The 21,284-nt window shown below is 54.1% G+C and overlaps 2 long non-coding RNA genes across 2 annotated transcripts in view; both read right to left on the reverse strand.

Annotated features, from left to right (window-relative positions):
- LOC106694596 overlaps window positions 1-21,284 on the reverse strand; it is a 52,028-nt gene that overhangs the window by 14,911 nt on the left and 15,833 nt on the right. Inside the window, exon 2 of the long non-coding RNA XR_002826543.1 lies at window positions 336-439. This is a non-coding gene — a long non-coding RNA (uncharacterized LOC106694596). The remainder of the gene's footprint in view (window positions 1-335; window positions 440-21,284) is intronic.
- On the reverse strand, window positions 3,433-9,324 carry LOC111823513. The gene is made up of 2 exons (XR_002826544.1): window positions 7,223-9,324; window positions 3,433-3,679 (listed from the first exon to the last, which is right to left on the reverse strand). It is a non-coding gene; the product is annotated as an uncharacterized LOC111823513 (long non-coding RNA).

The following is a 21,284-nucleotide window of genomic DNA, read 5'->3' on the forward strand; positions in this document are numbered from 1 at the left end:
TTGTAATTAATGTGTCGAGAAGTCCGAACTCGACTCCCATTCTGACCCGAGCTCCTAGCAGCAGCATTCCCGCTGACTTATCTTTATAGCAGCAACAGCAATCATTTCACACGGAACTATATTGCTTCAGAGTTAATTACATGTATTTTGCTTCTGATAAATGAAAATACCAGATGCAATTAATTGAACGGCAATCAATGTGGCCCTGCTCTTAGACATCCCGATGAAACTCCCAGCGGCTGCGGCGATCCATAGTCACCCACTAATTGAAACACATTCCGAAGGGGCTCTAGAAAGCCTGAACTGTTACCTGCAGGCACTTTACAGTAACTCACCCAAATAAATCTGTCCACGAGCTCTACAGGCCACACGATGGGCTGTCCGTCTCTTTAAGGGAATCCAGCTTCATTGGTTCAAAACCATTTACGGTGATGAAACCCTGAAAGCAGAAGGACCGGGTCAGTGGAACGGAAGCCGCGGTGTCTGTGCTGTTTACACCCAGCCACCCTTTTACTGTGTTTTCCCAGTGCCTTCGACTCCGGCTTCCAGAGGTTATTAAACGGTTTCATTAAAAATACTATTTGTCTTGCTTTAGTCACAGCGCAGATCACATTAAACAGGGGAGCAGCAGAACAAATGAACCTTTCCATCTCTCCCGACAAGAAGCCAGCGTGCCGACCCAGAAGGTGACGTGTCATCGCCGTGAAAATGGCACCACGTCTCCAAGTAGCCAGCAAGGGCGCCGCACAATCAACACCGCGGCACAAAATATCGCCCACTGTGTGAGGAATGCAGAGTTATACACTGCACTGCACAGGCCCACCCTGCCCCAGCGCCATTAGCATAAATGCTGACAACCGTTAATCCACTGTAACCCTGATTAACGGTTGCAGTTGTCCATTAATAGAAGGCATTTTAACTTACTACTAAAATTGATTACTCAGTTAAGAATTCAATCCTAATGTTCAATAAAATTGCACTTTCTTGGCAAATGCAATATGAAAAGAGGTGATGCATTAAACAGAACTCACATTTATTTTCCGATACATGGAATGAAGAGCAACTACATGGGCCCTTTCGCATCATCTGAACCACTTCCTGTCCACACAGAGCGGCAAGGGCCAGAGCGGAAGGGACTCATCCTGCGGCAGGCGGGAAAGGCACACAGAAAGGGCAAACACCGGGCAGCAGGCGCGCCAGGTATCTTTGCTGTGGCTTTTCCATAGAACACTGACTTTCAACATTTGAGTTGCCACACAACTGGAGTGTCTGTGTTGTGAGAGAGGGCTGGTGTGGTTGGTGGGAAGGAATGGCTGTGGCCAATGCTGGCTATTGCCAACCCTACCTTATTATCGATCAGGATCCCTATGACTAATATTTTTAAAATGTATGACATTACTGTAACCAACTTCTCAGCCACACTCTACCTTTCAAACCATTCAAATCTCAGGAAACTAGAGTTTCTTATTATAGTTTCTCCTCTTTTAAACAGCCTTGGGATCCATCCTGTGACGTATCCTGCCGGATCATGTAGCAAATCAGAGAGGAACGCCTGGATTTCCCAGGCCCCGACTCCCCATTTACGAAAACCAGAGTCCTGTGTCCTGTTAACAAGGAGGCAGACACCCCGGGCGGACGCAGCCAGGTCCTCCTTCATGAGGACAGGAGAGCGGTGGCAGGAGCGGTTCTGAAGACCTGCTCAAGTTCAAGAAGGAATTTGCGCCTCCCCCCGCCCCCCGACAACACCTTAAACATCCAATTTTCTAAGTCAAGGAAAGGGGGGCAGAGACAGCCTCTTAGTGCCAGGGAGGGAGGGACTAGTATAGGCTCTCAGTAGTCCCAAGCCTCTGACATAACAGTTTTATGTTAAATAAGCATCTACTATGGCCAAGGAACCACATTTTTGAGGTGGTGAGAGCTTGCCCAGAAAACTCCTATGCACTCTTCAAAACCCATCTTGTATCTTCTGTAATACCTTCCTTGTTGAATGCCAGGCTGCTGTCTACCCTGCCTATCTCTAAGTCTCTACCGGCTAAATAAATGCCCTGATCCCATTTTATTCTTCGTATATGGAACATAGTAGGAAACCAAATATTTAACTAACTGCATAATGGGATTTATAGTCCCTGACTGGTATGGCTTGTCCTAGTGTGCCATAGGCTTCCTTTCCCTTCTATTTTGGATGCTTTCCACAGTAGACATGAAAATGTTCATGGATACATAAGTTAAGTAATCAGTGAATTTTCAAATATGTAAGGGTATTATATAAACATATGTATTTCCTGATATACTTGGAATATTACTTCATACATATATGAAGTAAAACTTAGTAGTGTCTGTAACATTACTTTTTATTTTTAGACAAAGGTCTGAAGACAAATGAACATGTTCTCATCCACCTGATCTTAGGGGTGGGAACAGTCTTGCTCTGAGAGGCTTCCCAGTAAAATTAACCCAGAACAGGTAACTCTGCCTGTGTAGAGGGCTTCAATGGAATTTCAAGACAGAAATCCGAGAGGCTGCAGACAGACCGCTGAAGCGCAGACAGCTGACTGAGGGGTGGGGAGCATTAAAGGGCTTGGGAGATGATCAGACTAGTTAAAGGGGTGCCCACTGCTACCTGAAGGTCGAAAGAAGTCCTTAAAAAGACAGGAGGTAGGGAAAGGTAGGAAGTTTGCAGATGCCTGATGACAGTGCAGAGTGGAGTGGTCCTCGTGGGTTCCCGGGGGAGATTTTCTCGGCAGGATCTCTGAGGACTCCCAGGGGTGCCCAAGACACAGAGAGGACTCAGCTGACTCGATCGGCACATTCCTCAGCCAGGGCCTGGGTTGACGCTGTGACAGCACAAGCCCAAGTCGCCAGGGATGGTGCCTCCACTCGCTCCACAGAATTTATGCACCCGCCCAGCCTGTGACTATGAACTCACTCCCGGCAAGGCCTCGCCCCCGGGCACGAAGCACGGGGACACCTGGTTTGGATGTCATGTGACAAAACCGAGGATCAGTGTCTGAGGAGTGAGCCATCCCTGCGCAGTGACAGGACTGACAGGTGAGACGAGGTATTTACGCTGACTGGAGCCACGCTATCCCTCCCGGGACTCCCCTCCACTTACTACAGCCCAACAAAAACCAAACCATAGCCATGAGCTTTGAAACAATCCCCCTTCATTCAGGGGGAAAAACAGCCACGCTGAAAGCTAATTCTTCCCACGGCCCAACACAGCCCACCTGGCACTGAGAGCTGAGGGTCAAATCCACACGTCACTATCCCCCCCGTCCTACCTCCCCCCGTTTCAACTTCAGTAAGAAAAGTGCCCTCCAGGAAGAAACTGCGCATACTCGGTCTTTGTAAAGAGAATGTTTATGGAAATTCTGTAATATTAATTACGTTCAGCTGGTTTTATGTTTTAAAAATGCGAAAAGACCCAACAGCCAAGATTTTAGAACTCTAGTCTTAAAATATAAGGACAGCGCGTGGAAAACTTTAAGGGAAGTCTTGGCACTCAGCCACTTTTTAAAAAACAAAACAGACTATTTTCTGTGCTGTCCCAGATGCAGTCCATCCATCTGCGTTCCCTGGCTCCGCCCTTCCACCTCTGTGCCCTGCACAGCCAGTGGGCTGGGACGGCCGAGGTGAGCAGGGGCGGCCGAGCTGGGTGCCATCCACGGGCTGCAGGCTGCTGGAGAAATAAACAAGACACGAGGATGCCAGGTTGGGGGGAGGGAGCCTTGGAAACGACTGGAAAAGCAAACACAGAAGGGAATCGGTAAATGGGTGCCGCCGATCAGGCCAACACACGCCAAGTTTTGACAGAAAGAAGAATAGAGGCTCCATGAGCAGCAGCCCCCACACAACAACGTCATTCTGTGAACTCAAGCTGTGTTCCCACACCCCGGCTGCCCAGCTGGCTGTGGCGCGAGGGCAGCTGGTCTGAGCAGTCCGACCCTCAGCTCCCAGAAGCCTGGCTGTGTCCCCACGTGTCCGCAGGAAAGTCAGCCGAGCCATGACGCCGCCTTGTTAACTCTGAAGAGATCAGAGGAGTGAGAAGAGTCCTCGCCAGGGGACCAGGGCCCCCTTAACATCAGTCCGGCTCGAAGGACAGCCTGACTGCTGGGCCCCGCGCACATGCAGGCCCCACAATGGATAGGTGTCAACTCCCATCACAAGCCAGACACTGTCGGTGTCTCAGCAAAGGCCTTTCCGGGTTCCAAATAGTAGTTAAACAAGAAAACCACCAGCGAGGCATGCACGCCTCTGTGAAATGGTCCAGAACCTTCCAGAAGGGGTGGAAGGAGAGGAGGATGCTGAGAACACAGCCCCATCAACCAACAGGGTGTCTGGGAAGAGTGCCCTGCCCAGGTGCGCTCCCTGCTGGAGACAAGGGCATGGAGGAGGCAGAGGTGTTCTCTAAGTGCCATTCTGCCAGGCACCCCATCGACACCCCATTTGATCAGGGGCACAGGGTTAGCTCAGCAGTGACACAAAACCTATGTGCTGCCAATATCGGTAACACAAACCCCACTGATGACAGAGCAGATTCTGTCCCTGACCCCACCCTACCCCTAGGGAGAAATGAGAGGTGTGGTCAATCCTATAATAAAGAGGAAATATGCAAATTGACCCTCACTCCATCACACCGTCACAAGATGGCTGCGCCCACAGCGGAGGCGGGGTTCCCGTAACAAGCGATCAGTAGGGACTTGAGGCTGCATGGTGCTGGGCCAGAGTGGGGGACCTGAGGCTGTGCCCCCAGCCTGGCGGGGCTTGATGGTGGTGGGGCCGGCTGGGTCTGGGTCTCGTGTGATTTCGTGGTGCACGTGGGTGGGCAGGGACTTGACTCTGGGTCCCGCAGCGTGCCCGACTCTGACAGGAGGAAGATTCCCATATACATTTTACTAATTCTTTCATCTCTGACACTTCTATTATAAAGAAAGGGCAAATAGCAATATTAAAGTATTTCCTCTAATTAATCCTCTTTTAATGTGCACAAATTTCGTGCACTGGGCCACTAGTATTTACATAAAAGAAGAAACATCTAAGAAGCCAAATAAAAAGAAAACGGTTGAATAACTCTCTCTCCTGCTAATAAAGCGGGGACACTGAGGAACCCTTCCTCCCAAGTTCTGCTTCTCCACATATTTCAGTCCATGGGCACCACACAACCCAGACCAACACAGCTCAGGAGTGAAGGAGGCTCTCGGCCGGTTTCCTAACCAGCTGAGCCAACACGGCACCGCGACTCCTTCGAAACCACCCCACGGACGCTTGCGGAGCCATGGGCCACGCTGAGTGGAGGCCAGAGATGCCCAACCCCTGACATCAGCAAGGAAGGGCTGTTTTGCAACTCTCGCCTCCAGAGTGGGCTTTCTCATTGCCGGATTCTGGTCTAAAATTGAGTCCAAAACTAAGGATGAACTTCCTCTTCATCAGTAAGAAGGAACCAAGTAGTGACACTGGCAGCAACTGGAGTGCATCTCACAGGGACTTGTCCTGAGTGAAAAAATGCCCTCCCGACAGGCTACACACCACCTCATTCCATTTATGTAACAGTCTTAACAAAGACGGGAAACAGATTAGTGGTTGTCAGGGTTAGGGACTGGGACGCCAACTCTGGAACTTTCTCTGAACAAGCTGGGTCTTGGAAGGAGGCCAGCTCTGTAAACAACCATGTGTTCCGGCCACCTGACGTGGGTGTGGCCGCAAACAGACAACAGGGGCCCCTGGTGCCGGGACTCCTGTGCTTCTTGACCACAGGGGTGCTTAGGGAGCCCCCTGCTCCCCCCACGATACAATTGCACAGAAGTAAATACCGAGTGAATACATGTAACACTGGAATCCGAGTATGTGTGGATTGAATCAGTCCATTTCTTGGTCATATTGCTATCATTTTGCAAATTGTTACCCTGGGGAGACCAGGTAAAGGGTATCACTTCCCTTACAACCACAGGTTCTTCAATTGCTTCAAAGTAACAAATTTAGCTACAAAGTAACAGGTAGGCTCGACCCTTTGGGGGTTGGTTTGTTTGGCTAGTGCTGACCCATAAACAGGACGATTCCTTCTTCGTGGACTAGCGCTTAGGGCCCTGCTGACTCAGAGCGGCCTGGAGCCCATCCCTCCCGGCCACAGGCAGGCAGAGTTCCCAGCTCCTGAACCCTGACCTTCGCCGCACTTGGCAAAGACGCTGGCTACGTAAGTTCTTTCCTGGGAACGGGCACAACTGACTGGTTTCTCCTCCCAGCTGCCAGGCCCGAAGCTCCCAGGGTCACATCCCAGATAGGGCGCCTTCCCTCCCAGCAACCCTGGGGCACAGAACACCAGGCCCGGGGCTGGCCCTCGCTGGGCAAGTGGGCACCCTGGCAGCGAACTCCAGGGCTCCCTGACCCAGCCTGGCTAAATCGAAACCACAGGCAGCAGGCTGAGCAGGCCAAGACCGGCCCGGGCTGACGCACACGGCTCTCCGCTGGGCTGGCCACCTTCCAACACCCAGCTCCCTCAGAGAAGATTCTGGAGTGTCTTGGCAGACCACCAGAGTCAGGCGACCCACAGTGACAGTGCTGCCTGTCCAGCTGCCTGGGGACCTTGCCGGTGCCCTCGAACCCCACATCAGCATTTGTATCAACAGTCACACTGTATCCACCCAAAGCTCTGTCCTGGCTCTGCGTCTGTCCTCCCAGAGCCCCTGCGGCCTCCCACGTCACCCCAGCCCTCTCCATAACTCCCCGCTGAGTCAAAGAAGCCAAAAGAAGGAAATTGCAGAAGCATCTGTGCCGTTTCTGCCTTTATTGTCCTCAGGGTCACACTCCTCAATTCACTCGACAGGAGCTTATCCTGATGTCTCCAGTGACAATCACGATGGGCCTCCCCCTCCCAAAATGTGCCATTAAGTACGTGTCCAAGCGACAACACATTTCAATCATAATGCTCTCCCCCCAGATTCTCTAAACCCGTAAGTAGCCGCTTCCTCAGAAAGCCGAACCGCTTTCCAAATCACCAACACTGCCCAGCTTCCAGGCTGCCAAAGAAATAACCAGGGCTCTCCCCTGGGAATGAAAATTACATTCTACATGAATTAAATATCTAACTTGATTAAACATGTTTATGTCTCTGCAATGACATTTAAAGTAGAAGTAATCATTTTCTTTCTTAAAAGAAAAACTCTTTCAAACATAATTCGAAGCTGTCAAGCTATCTCCTGCTGCAGATCTCGTAAATGTCACATACCTTCAAAGGGGGTGGCAGTTCCCTTTAAACACGCAACTCCGCACAGTGCGTCTGCATCCAGCGCATTAAAATACGCCGCTGGCATTTATCCTGATTGAGTACAGCCCTCGCCCCTTCTCCAGCGGATCTGCGTGGGGGCGCGGCACCCAGCCCCTCTCTCCACACACCCGAGACTGGTGAGTGCCACTGCGGCGGGCTGGCTGCGACCAGCAGGGCCCCGCACCAAGTCACACCCCTAATGCCTTAAGGGGCAAAGGTATCCCCTGTGACTCCCTGTTCGCCTCCCAGACATCCTGCTGAACTCTGTGTAACCCAATTCTGCGTAGCATCGCGGCCCAACTGTGAGACTGTGTTATTCAGATGCAAAAAGGACTCAGAACTCATTCTCCCAAGTCGATGACCTACATACTCGATTGCTTATTCTCCAACAACTCGGTAGCAAACACGTGCTATATTTAAACACAGAGCAGATCCATCTTCCTTCTGAAACACTTAAATACAGATAAGCCTTATATTCCGGTCTTCCTCTTCCTTTCAACATGAGGAATGCAGCCTTGTCAACACCAACGGCTTAGGAAACCCCGGAGAACAGTATGCTCCATGTCTCCATGATTTTAGTAACTGGATACGAGCATCATTTTTGTAAAAAGCAAACATGAGCAGCATCCCCACTGGAACATTACTCCTGCTCCCCAGCCCCAGGCAACAGCAAGTGCTCCACCAAAAACCAGCCCCAATGGCTGCAGGTCCGTTCGGCGTGGGTAGCAAGCACGCACACACCAAGTGCCCACGGGGGCTGCAAACGCCCCTGACCGCTGAGCCCTGGGCCGGACACCCACATCACCTGGGAAACAGCAGCGCCGACAGAAGAAGGCAGCGACCTCGCAGGGTCTGTCCTGGCTTTTCCTGGGGGACGGGGCACAGCAGCAGCTGCAGGAACCCAGCCTGACATTTGTCACCAGCCCTCAATGGCCGGAGACCTCTCTATCCCAGGACACAGCTTCCCAGTGAATCACTCCTCTTGGTGAGCAACTCAGGACACACTGTCTCTGCAGCTCAGAGAGCTGTTCCATTTAGAGCGTCTCTGTTCACAGCCAACTCGCCTGATGTTTGCAGCTGCTGTACTTGCATTCTTGATCACCTCTAGCCCTTCCCCAATCTCGCCCCTTACAGAGCCCTACTGTGTTGAGTCCTCAGATGACTTTCCCGAAAGAGGTGGGATAAAATAGAATCCACATTAGTAGCCCTATTAACCACACCCCCCAAGCACTGGCCTACGGGACTCGGAGGAGCGGCGAGGCCAGCGTATCCCGGCTGCCCAGCCCACTGGGCGGCTGACTTGCAGGAAGCCAGCCACCTACAACACATGCTGAGCCGGCACCCTCGCACTGAAACAAACTAGAAATGCACGTGTGACTACTCCATGGTGATCAGGTGAGTCCAAACCCACCTTCTGTTCGCCATGAACACAGAAAGGCGGGCACAGATGGGAAAAGAACCAGGAGGCAAAGACTGCGATCCTCCCGCCATTGGGGAGAGGCAGTGGGGGAGGGAGAGGGCGAGGCACGGCCAGGAAAAACCAGTCCTCCCGCTGGATGTCCAGGAAGGCGGAGAAGCAGGCCCGTCTACATCGGAGGCCACGGCTGCTTTCTCCAGAGCAGTGCCGCCCCCAGCAGGGCAAACGGGGCACACTCCCCCAAGCATCTCCCTGTGGGCGCAGGAACCGCTCACCCGCCCTCCGCCTCTCAAGCAGAAAGCCAACCTTCTGCTGAATGGTTTAAAGAACAGCTCAGTTTTCACGATGGGCAGTGGTGTAACATTTTATAGCTGCTTTATAAAACTAAACATACACCTAATTCTACAACTCAGCAATTCCACGTCTAGGAATTTAACCAAGAGAACTGGAAACACATGTCCATAAAAAGACATGTACAAGAATGGGCCACAGTAGCTTTATTCAGAAAAGCCAGGGGCTAGACACAGCCCGTGTCCGTCCACAGGTGAGGAACCACTGGGGTAACCAGGTTCCCCGTGGAATACGACGCATCGAGTGAAAAGGAAGAACAGGCAACTGGTCCTGGCTACAACATTCAAACCCACAAAAGCACGTTGAATTTAATAAAAAACAAAAAGCTTCTGCAGAAAGGTATGGGTGGTGTGATATATATCTATGTAATATTGCACATACACGTAAGTCTGTATGTGTAGCGTATGTGTGCATGTATGTACTTTATATACTACATTCTGAAACAGGCACAAGTCATCGTGCTAGGGTAAAAACGTGGTTGTCTAAAGTGATCATGTGGTAGGAGTGGGTGCTGCCTGGAAAGGGTCCATGAGGGGACTTTCTGGAGTGGGAGTATGTTCCAAATCTTTTAAAAATAATTTTTAAAAAATATTGTAATTGATGTTAGAGAGAGGAAGGCAGAGAGAGAAACCTCGATGTGAGGGCAGACCATCGACCGGCTGCCTGGCACGCCTCCTACTGGGATGGGGCCTGGAACCTGGGCCTGTGCCCTGACCGGGAATCCAGCTGGTGACCTTTTCGGTGCCCAGATGACACCCAATCACCCCACTCGGGCCAGGGCTGTTCGATGTCTTGATAGGGAATTGGGGTACACAAGTCGATCAGTATGCTCAGGATCTACGCATTTATTTTACCTCATGTTCCCACCCCCACCTCTGGGATACCTGCCCCGAACCCTCGACCAAAAACAAAAGGAACGAACCACAGACAAGTCACCTTCGGGTAATGAGATACTTGCTGAAGGGATGGAGTGGAGCAGAGGGAGGCCTACAATGCAGCAGAGAACCGTTGCCAAGGAGACAGACTGATGGACACAGAGATGGACAGAGAACAGCGTTGGGTGTCAGAATCTGGGGCTGGGTGTGTGCTCACTGTAGAATCACGCCCATTAGGGGAACCTTCTGCGCAGGTCAATCCAGAACCCCGTCTCTGGAACAAGGACCAGAGAAACACCCGCCGGGCAGGTGTCACTTCCCCACCACGAGCTAAAGCGCCACTGACACCCAAGGTGGGCTCACTCTTTCCGTGAACAGATCTGGGAGCTCGAGGTGGCCCGGGCCTGGGTCAGGTTTGCGTGAATGCAGGCTGAGAGCACGGGAGGTCCCTGCACGGGGAAGGGTCACTGTGGGAACAAAACCCGGGCAGTCGCATCTGCACCGGCCTGTTCCCGAGCCTCCCTCTCCAAGCATCTTCAGGGCAGTGGAGCCTTCTGGCCACCACAGCTCCCGGAAGAGCAAACAGATGAGCCCAGGCGCACGGCACATCCTCCGCTGAATACCACGCGACTTCCGGGCCGGCGTTAAATGCTGTTGTCCCATAAAGTCACACTTCTCCGCCTGAAGCGACCCCAGCAGCTCATTTTGTTTGGAAGCAGTAGAGGCGCCCGGGTCTCTCTTGAACCTAAGAATCCAAGGTCATCTGACCACTGAACCAAACCTGAACTCCGATGCCAACAACTAGAAACACATGGATTAAACTCTCGCTGCCTCACAGCCGTGGCACCGAAGTGGAGGTGTGGTCACCACCGGACTTTCCCTGGTCAACCTAGAAAGCTGAGCAACTGTCCTTGTCCTGGGGAACATCCAACTCGAAAACTTTCAAGTTTGCAAAAAAACGCTTCCATGTCCATCAAGCCTAAGATACCGTGAAAGCCCGGGCCCAGAATTACTGTACAAGCCACTGAGAGACAAAGAAAAACAAACACTGTCAGATGGCATGCTACCAAGTTTATGACACAACTCAATCCCAGAGATGTTAGAATGATGAAAACCAGTGAAATAATGGTGCTTTTGTTGAAGTTTTCAACAGCAACAGAAGTCGCCATGTCATAGATAGGGAACTGCAGCCCGGGGCTGGGGGACTTGCCAGGGGCCACCCAGCTGGTGAGGGGCAGTGTTGGGAGAGGGGGGGGTTTCCGGGCAGCTGACTCAGCACCCGGATCTGGGTCAAGGTCCCGGCCCATCCAAAGTCTCTCAAAGATGGAGCCTGGCTCCAATGCCATTCATACAGGTTCTGCTTCAGATGGCAAGTCAGGCACCAAGACTATCATATTCTTTACACTCATTTGAATAAAAAAAAACTTCAATGAAATATGGATTTTCATCTGCATAACACTTTACCAACAAATTCCACAACATTCAAGTGAGAACAGATGATGCACTAAAATATCAAAAACAAGAATCGGGTTTGGTAAACAGTGGAGCGCTATTTTCACATCACCCTAATGGATTTAGTTTCAATAAACACAAATCAGCAAACACTGACAAGTTTAATGGTATGGTGCAAAACGATATTTTGAGTGACAGCCCCAGAAAACAAACTCTTTTTTAGCAAGGGACAGGCATCACAGAGAGAAAAATCAGAATGAATGACTTAGTTCTAAGGGTTCAGTAGTCCCTGGATCTGAACTTGGCCCTGAGCCTTCTCCCAGATAAAGCTCCCTGGACTGTGATGAACAGCAAGGAGGGGAGTCCTGGAACCCTGAATCTTGCTCAAACTGCCCCCCCACTCTGATTCCAGGTGTCTGGTGTATGCAAATACGTGTAGAGTATGTGGGTCAGCACCCACAAAACATGACACACAAATCCCTGGTCCAATTCTTGCCCAGGGCAGCCTCCTGCCTCTGTGTCATCTCAGAATGGATAAAGCGTCAAGTGCAGCCTGCTGGGAGCATCTGGGGCTGGGGTGGGATTCAAGCCCCGGTGGCGCAGACTCCTCCAGACCTGCTCACCTGCCCACCCGTCCTCCACTCTGTGTCCCATCCCATCAACGCTCTGCAAGTGGTACCCAAGTTAGACCTCAGCCATGACCACTCCCACTTTGTCACGCTCAAGTGTGCAAGGCCCAGGTGCAAGGCCCAGGAGGCAGAGAAATCCATGGACACCCTAGAGCAGCGGTTCTCAACCTGTGGGTCGCGACCCCTTTGGGGGTCGAACGACCCTTTCACAGGGGTCGCCTAAGACCATCGGAAAACACATCTATAATTACATACTGTTTTTGTGATGAATCACTATGCTTTAATTATGTTCAATTTGTAACAATGAAATTGGGGATCACCACAACATGAGGAGCTGTATTAAAGGGTCGCGGCATTAGGAAGGTTGAGAACCACTGCCCTAGAGAAATGCAGGCAGAACCGTCTCTTCCACGGGGTCTGAGCCATCGCTCCCTCTGAACACAGGTGGTGGTTTGGCGGCTGTCATCTGAACACAGCTGTAAACTGTTATAAGGACTGGGCTGGCCGTTGGAATCGAATGAACCAAAATGGACCAATTCAGTTACTCAGCCCCCAAAGCCTCAGAACTTCCTTACGACACAAGCGCACCCATCCCTCCAGACTGCGAGCTCCTCGGGCAGGAGGAGGCGCCTCCGCTTTAAGGTGCTCTCCGGAGCCAGCAGGTGCGGAGCCGCACAGGAGGAACTGCCTGGAGGGCCTGCAGACACCCCCTCACTTCCTGGCTGTGGCCCCCAGGCCGGAGATGTTTTTCCCATGGGCAATACAATAGTTTGGTTCCAGAAACAAGACCATACAGGCCTTCAAGACTTCACCTGTATATTAAGCAAGAAACAAAGACTACAGGTCAGAAGGGACAAACACAAGCTTTCAAAAGCCTCGTCCTGGAGCCCCCAATGACCAAACTCTTAAACCCATTACCTGTTTCCGTTCCCACAGCCGCTCGTCAGGGACTTGCTATCCCTCCCACGTCACGGGTGGGGAGCCGGAACTCAGCCCCACGCCAGAGTCCACAGCAGCAAAAGCAGAAACCCCAACTGAGTCCAAGTCAGTGCACCCAGTGGAGCCCCCTCAGCAGAGGCCGTGGGCAGGGGGATTCGGCGGAATGAGACTGAGCTTCATCGGATGGACCCTCTGCTTCCTGCCACCCAACCCCCTTCACCCGTTGGGGGGGGGGGTGGTTACGGCATGGTTCTAGCTCTGAGCTCAGGGCTGACCAGGTAACCCCAGGCAGGGGTGGGGGATCTGCTGGGCTCAGGATCCCGCTGGTCCCCTCACTGCCGGAGGCTCCTCAGTGAGAGGACCCACCAGGTTCCCAGGGGAGAAGAAAGATCCAAACGGACTTGGCTGGAAACTGCCACCCGCCACCGGAGAGCAAGGAGAACCTGCAGGTGAATGAGGGCAAAGCACCCGCACCCCGGCGCCCTCTCCAGGTGTTCAAGGGAGGAACTCGCCAACAGACCTCCAGCCTGAACCTCCTGCTCTCCCTCGTTCCCTCCCAACCCGGCCTCTGAGTTGGCACAACCCCCCTCCCTTCCCGCAGCAGCAGCTGAGGCCGCTCAGCCAGCCTGCTGGTTAGACCCTGCCCCCGCCACACACACACACACACACACACACACACACACACACACACTGTCTGTGGGGTCATCCCAACACCCAGTCACCCAGGATCTCGTTTGTGGTTTTAGAGTCTCAAACTCCTCCCCATTCGTAATTACACAGCAACTGAGGCTGCGGGGCACCACCGCAGGGCCAGCTATCGGCGTCTTCCCTGGTCCAGGGCCACACGGTTCCCACGTGCTCACTTCCTCTTACCAGGGGCACCCACAGCCCTGGCCGCCCCTCCCCCCGAGCCTCCACAAAAGCCCATTGACCCACAAGCAAGATTCCTGGAAAGGCCCAGGGTTTCCTCCACTCCCTCTTCAGCACCCACCGCACCCCCACACCCCTGCTTCCCTCTCTCCTGTCCTATTCACAGAACTTGCCCGCCTCCCACCCGACACCTAACAGACACTCGCAGAAGCTGGCTTCTCTCCCTGTAAAAATGCACACAGGTCCTTCCCCACCCCATCTCCCTTGACTCATGCCAGTTTTGGGGGGCGCACACCCCCACCCAGGCATGGAGCCCCAACAGGCTGGCAGGCCCGAGCCAGCTCTGCTTGGTTTCCTAGGCGACAGCCGCTCTCCCTGCCAGCTGCACACTGACCGAGGCAGAAGGCTCCGTGGCTCCGGAGTTCCTTCGCAGAGAAGCCGCTTTCCTGGTTTGGGGAGGGCCGAGGTGGCCGGACCCCGGCGGCCAGCTCTCCCACCTTCAATCTGCCCGCCCTCAGCCCCACAGGCACCTGTCCCGCCAGACTGATTCCACTTTTCCTCCAGGAAAGCCTCGCAGAGCTACTGACAAGCCCCAAAGACCCTCACCTGGCGGTGGGAAGCCTGGTCCCCCTGGAGTCCTGCCCGCAGCACCCCTCGGGGAGCGGCCCTGCAGGAGGCGTGCCTGTCCCCAGGCACAGAGAGGAGCTGGGCCTCCCAGGAAGCCTCTCCCTACCCTTGCCCCGACCCAGCCTGTGGGGCAGGAAGTTAGGACCTGCCGGGCCAGGGGCAGAAAGGAACAGCTGAGGCCGCAGGGTTGGGCAGTGGTTCTGCTCATTAGAACCACCTGGGAGCCAAGGTGGCTCCACCCCACTGCAGCCCACACCCCAACTCCCCTGAAGAGGCCTTCCCTGGTGTCAGTGTGTATCGATGGGACCTGTTCCCAGTCTGGGACCACTACGCCCCTCCCTGCCTGGCTTCCTGGCCACCACGCTGTCTGCCTGTGTGGTCCCTCCTGGCAGGCAGGACCTGGTCAGGCGTGTTCAGGCCCCCATCCCAGGCCCGCACAGCATGGGCTGCTCGGCGCTGCTCGCCTGCCCCCGCATGGCTGGAGGTGACAGAAGGCCACTCCCTAGCAGACACTGGGGAGAAGGGCAAGGACAGCCCCATGGTTGCAGGAACGCTGCCCTGGGCACCTCAGATCCTTCACTCCTGAAACCACCGCAGCAGAGAACGCGTTCACAGAACCTCCGTGTGCACCTAGCGCATGCCAGGCGCCCATGACCTCGGACCCACAGTCTGTTACAGAACACGATCTTCAACACTGACCACCAGTCCCCCCAGAACCTCTTTTCCAGGCCACTGACATCTCGGGAGAGACCTACACCGTCTCCCCCACGTGACAGGGTGTCTTCCTGGTGGCGCTGCCATGGCTGTGAAAGAGCCAGGAGCAATTTCAAATGAGGGTGTGGGGGGGCCTGGCTGGCAGGGGGCCGACCACCCAGCTCTCCCTCCAAATCTCAGCACTGCTGTCTCTACAGGACACGAGCTGTTGACTTATTACAAGGTCTCGTGTTCCTGTGCTTCTTTTATTGACCTCAGCCGCCCCATCACAACCACCAAGACACCGGCGGCACCGACGATCTCAGAGAAGGGCTTCAAAAGAAAAAGGGACGAAGGGACTGGACATCAAGGGGACAGGAAAAGGGGCTGGGAGGACAAGGTCACCATCTGATCAGAAAGGGCTGTTTTTTTAATTTGTTATTGATGTTTTATTATTTTTTAATTTAAATTCTTTATTGTCAAAAGTATTACATATGTCTTTCCCCCCCCACTGACCTGTCTCCGCACGCTCCTGCCCCCCAGCACATGCCCTCATCCCCCTACGCCACGGGCCCACAAATGGTGTGGCTTCTGGGCAAAGCAGCCGTGACCAAACCCAGAGCAGGGTCTTGGGAACCCGCCATCCTGGTGTGCCGAGGCCTGTGGGTCCCCGTGGACCATGGTGGGCGGCCCTCAGGGTCCAGCTGTCCCGGCAGCAGCCGGTTCTCCTCAAGGATGGGGTGGGAACAGCACACTATATCAAGGGTCAAGTTTTATCTTTTAAACGCACAATGTGCTCAAGCCAGAAACAAAACAAAGCCTTTCCAAGATGCTTTCCAAATTCCAGACACTCACCGGGCTGCAAAGCGGGCCCTGCTTCCTCTTATTTTCATCTCACACCGGCTGGGTTTATAATAAAAGAGAATAACCTATTTATTTGCTTACCTTACACTTGAAAAGACAATAAATTGGAAAGCCTTCATAAATCTCACAGGGAATTCCTTTAAACAAGGACTGTCAGCAAAGCTCCATGAATAACCTTCCGCCAGCCTAGCAATCACCTCCAACACTCTTTTTCCTTCCTGCTTTTGTACTAATCTTCCAGCAAACAAATCAGATCAAGCACCAAAGGCTTTTATTCTTCTCGTGGTAAGACTCGGAAAACATCCGGGAGTCTGCTCGGGCTGCTGACTTCAGGGGGCTGACATCGGATACAAGGTTGAGGCCAAGGGGACCAGACCAGGACACCCTTGCACCCTCCAAACCAGCCACACGGCTCTCACTGACTTACAAAACCAGACCAAACCAGACCGGGGAGTCACAAACAGAGCCTGGGGGCACAGCACCAACTCATCTGCAGCGAGCCACCTGGAACCACAGGCAAAGCCGGGGCAGACACCCTATGCACAGGCTCTCCCACTTCCTCCACCTGCGTGAGGCTGGGTTACCTCCCTCCCACCCCGCCCGTGTGGATGGAGCCTCCACATCCAGGGGCTGCTGGTGAAGCTCATTCATTGGAAGGTCCAGCCCAAACCCAGGCCTCCCCGACCAGGCCCTGCCCACCAGGCTAACCCGTCTCACCATGCACCCTGGACGGGGCTGATGAAAACGACCTTGGGCAGCTCAGAAACACCAGGAGACGGACAGGCTCACTCGGAGGTTTCAAGGACTGAGCTAAAAATAAGTTTAAACAAGAGGCAGGCGGAGGCTGGAGAACAATCAAACATGGGGGACTTGAACGAGCTGCTGTAATCAATTTACGATCAGGGAAGGAGAACCACGGCACCAGAGGGGAAACTTCTCCAGCCAAAGGCTAAAAATTAGCCAGCCATGCCAACCGCCACCCACACCTGCACAGAAAGGCATGTTTCCAGAAAGGCCCAGCCCCTTGAGATGCCCATCGGCTCCGGAGCCTTGAAGCTTCACCTCAAGACCTGGGTTCTGAGCGCGCCCACAGACAGGCCCGCTTGGTTACGGTGCAGATGCGGGCTTCTGACTCAAGCCCCACTGAGGCTGGCGTGCAGCACCTGTCACCCAAGAGCTGTGTCCCTGCACCTCAGAGCTGCCCCGAGCTGGCCGTGAGAGCGCATTCACTGTTACCTCATGGACACACCAAATCCTGCTGGCACGTGCCCGGTGCTCAATAAAAGCAGCTGTATTATTATTACTATTTATCCACCAAACTTAGGTATTTCTAATATTCTTGAATGTAAGCTCATTCAAGAAACATCCAGCCCAAACCCAGGCCTCGCCCAGCAGATCTTTCCAACAGGCACCCTCTGACAAGCCACCTGACCATTTGCACACCTCAAGGACGTGTCCAAGCCTCGGCCAGCGGGGCTGGGCCAGGGTAGCGAGCTGCTTGCCCACTCCCCTTCAAGTCCACGAGGACTTAAGATCCACCTTGAAGCGACCCTGTGGAGCCAGGCACGGGGCCCAAGACGAGGGCAGGACCCCAGCGACCCGGGGCTGCCTGCACAGCTGAGGATGGCACTACTGAATATGCTTGTTGCCGCCCTTCCGACACAACACACGTGTCTCCCTTATGTTTAAATGAAGCGCAGCCTTTGGACAACTTTTCCCTGGTGGGGACCACAGAGGGAGCTGCTGTTAGGCACGGAGGGCCTGGGTCTTCCCACCAGGAAGAACTGCTGGAGAGCAGGCTCCCACCTCTGTTCAGGGTCCAGGACGCTGGTGCAAACACCCTGCCCACCGGCTCCGACAGCCTTCTGGACGTGCTCGGGTGCCAACCTTTCAGCTCCTGGGCCCAACTCTGGTGAGCACGTGACCATGTCTTCACTGCCCCGGCTGCTGGGCAGCTCAGAGGGCCTCCCCGGGGCCAAGGATGCCGAGATACAACGTTCAGGGCAGAGACCGAGGGCACATTTAGTCTAAGCTCAGGCGTGAAGGTGTCCTAACACTTCGAATGCACACATGAGACGTACCCAGAGCGCAATGAAGGCAGTCACCTGCCCTCAGTGCTGGGGCCCTGGGGGTGGGGGGTTAACCAGCACTGGGGAGGCATTTCCAGCAACAACCAGAAAATTAATAAACACAGCGACCCCAGGTACAATTTAAAAAAATTCCGAGACTCATTTCCCCCAACTGAATAGAAATAAGAGACTATTAAAACCTATGAGAAAGTGAGATGATTGTGGCTTTGTTCACAGTGCAACAGGAGACACTGGTGTCCAGCATCTTCTCCTTAAATAGCTCCTCCCGAGAGAAGCCGCGATCCTACCTGACACCCAGGACACGCAGGACACGCAGGACTGGAGCTCAGGGAGGGACACCGACCAGGTGGCGTCCCCACAGGAAAGCTCCCAGTCCTCCAGGCTTTGCACCCTCCGGCCTCACCAACCTCTGCCCACCTCCCGCAACCCCAAGGCCAGCCTTCCTGCTCAGAGGACCGATTTGATGAGGGTGGGGACGAGACTCTCCTGGCTGGCGTGCCTGTTCTGTGACCACGTGGTGTTCACGCACCCTGTCAAGGCCTGCAGAAGTGCACACTGAAAGGAAACTGCACTGTCAATTCTATTGACATAATCAAGTTTTAAAAGAAGGAAAACAAGTGAATCTCCCTGTGCAGTAAACTATGACCACACAGTGGCCAGGCGGCCTTGTCATCTGAAGGCGGTGACACCTGCAGCGGCCCTGCCCGCCAGCTCTCCCGGGGGATGGCCTCAGTCCCCTTAGCACAGCCGTCACCGCCTTTACACACAGGCTGAAACCCACTGTGCCCCGAACAACGGTGCCGGGAAAGAGACTAGACCTCCAGCAGCTGAGCCAGGAAACGGAAAGTTGAGACTCCCCTCAAGTATGTGCCTTAATTGATCTCACCTTGGGGTCCATCCATCACTTCAGCCGCCCACACGCCCGTCAGCCTAACGCCAAATCCATGTGTTACAGGCGAGGACAGGGCAGGTTCCCGCCGGCCCTTCGCCATGCGGCTGGGTCTACCCTGGCTGGGGCTGCCACTGTCATCCCGGGCCAGTCTGGGATGTGGGTGCATGGGCTGCGCCAGCAGCCCCTCTGAGCTCCCCCTAGAGGCCACACCCAGCCTAACAAGTCCCTGTCGGGTGGCGCTGAGACCCCAGGGGTGCCTCCATGCAGAACCCAGGTACCGGTGCTGAAGGGGAAGGCGCCTGGGTGGCCGTTCACCCAGGGCAAAGGGCAGAGCCTCTCCCACCCCCATCCCTTCTGCTAGAGAGGACCACCACCCTGTGCCCCTGTAGATGACCGACAGAGAGGCAGAGAGAAAAGTGACACTGACAACGTACCTTCGTCCTATCAGCTGGGTCGGAAGGACATGGCAGGACCATGCCCAGGCGCCTGGGACAGAACTCAAGCTGCGGCCTATGTTACACTGAGGGAAATGGTGATGGACCCATCATGCACCCCAGTCCCTGAGCAGCCCCCGACGTCTCCCTCTTGGCCCCGCAGCCAGCTGGGCACCTACTGTTACTGGGCCCCAGCCCTCCTCTGCAGTTGCTCCACCCTCACCCGCAGAGCCCGCAGCTGGTTCACTCGCCCAGGAACCATGGCCACAGACCTAAAATGCCGCACCTGCTGGCGGTAAATCTGAACTCAGGGCCACTCCGTGACCCTCCAGCCCTCTCTCGGCTTCTGCAGACCCAGCCCTCCCACTGCCCCACACCTCATTCTCTTTACACCAATGAAACAGTAATGCCCAACAATGCCCGCATTTGAGAATTCGCTCAAGGCGAGTTATGGGTTTGCCATGCACAAGTCAACTGCCCACACAGATACCCTGAGGTGGATGCAAACAACACCCACTACCCTGCCGTGAGGACAGAGTACAAGGAGGTGGGGGTCTCTTGCCCAGGCCTTCAGCTAGTCAGGATGGGGATGGATGTTACGTCTCACACAACACACAGTACTTCTCCAATCACAGGAGAGCAACAAACGTCAAGTCTTCAGTGGGCCACCCTCCCCGCCCCTCAGCCTGGGAACCCACCCTCCGCCCGTGCTTCTGGCAGCTGTTAGGGATGTTGTTGGAAGCTGAGTCAGGAGGAAAGAAAGCTGGCCCTGGCCGGTTTGGCTCGGTGGTTGGGGCATCAGCCCGCAGACCGAAGGGTCTCAGGTTCCATTCCCAACCTAGGGCATGTACCGCCATTGCAGGTTCCATCCCAGCCCCAGTTGGGTCACGTGAGGGAGGCAACCAATTGAATGTCACTGCACAAATTTCCACAAATCAATCCAAACTGAATCACCTTACCATAATGTAAAAATTTAAAACCCCATGCATAAAGTATTACACACCGTTTTTATTTGATCTACTAAACTAGAGCTTCCCCAAATCTCTTAAAGGTGTTTTTTCCAGGAATGCGCACCTGCTTAACTGGGAAGGACACACATAACCGCACTGCCTAGCACTGCGACACTGCTCAGGGGGCTACCTCCGCCAGGCGTCCCGTTTCACTTGGCATTTAATCTCTATTAGGAGGTCTACCTGGAAATAGAAAGGTATCCGAGTCTGCATAAACCCATGAATCATAAAGTCACTTATTTCTACCCCAAGTCCCAAAGCAGCCCCGAAGGAAACTGCCAGGGCGCCGAAGGCGTGGGGGCCGCCTGACGCATGGTCCTGCACACCCAGCCCTGCGCCGCTCTGCCAGGTGTTGTTACGGGAATGGCTGCCATTTCCCTCAAGGAGTACCCCCAAAGCCCCCCCGAAGTAGTTACCCCAACTACTTGGGCAAATTCTGTAGCCCAAGACGAGGTCTCACATCAAGGGCAGACGGAGGCCCCTTATCATTCTCCTCTGAGGACATCACGCTCGTCTTTTCAAGTTCACCTTCAAGGAGCAGGAGTGACTCCCGAGGAAGCTCCAGGCTCCCAACTGGATGGACTTCCCTGCCCCGTCCCTGCCTTCAAATCTATGCACACACCCTCACCCCTAGAACTGGGGGTGTGAACGCAGTTTGGAGGACCAGTTCCGACCCTGGTCCATCATCTTTCACCTGTGAGCGCATCCCGCGGCTGCTGAGGCTGGTCTGTCGATTCCAAAGTGGGCGGTGACCACACTGCCTTCCCCGGCTCATGTACAGGGTTGCTACTAAAAACAAAATGAGCACGTGTGCCCCGAAGGGTTTCTGCTTGACAGAACACAGAAGCTGCCATCGACACGGAAACGGAAAGCTGTCGGC

Source organism: Myotis lucifugus, unplaced genomic scaffold (genome assembly GCF_000147115.1).
Source record: "Myotis lucifugus unplaced genomic scaffold, Myoluc2.0 scaffold_526, whole genome shotgun sequence".
Taxonomy (NCBI): domain Eukaryota; kingdom Metazoa; phylum Chordata; class Mammalia; order Chiroptera; family Vespertilionidae; genus Myotis; species Myotis lucifugus.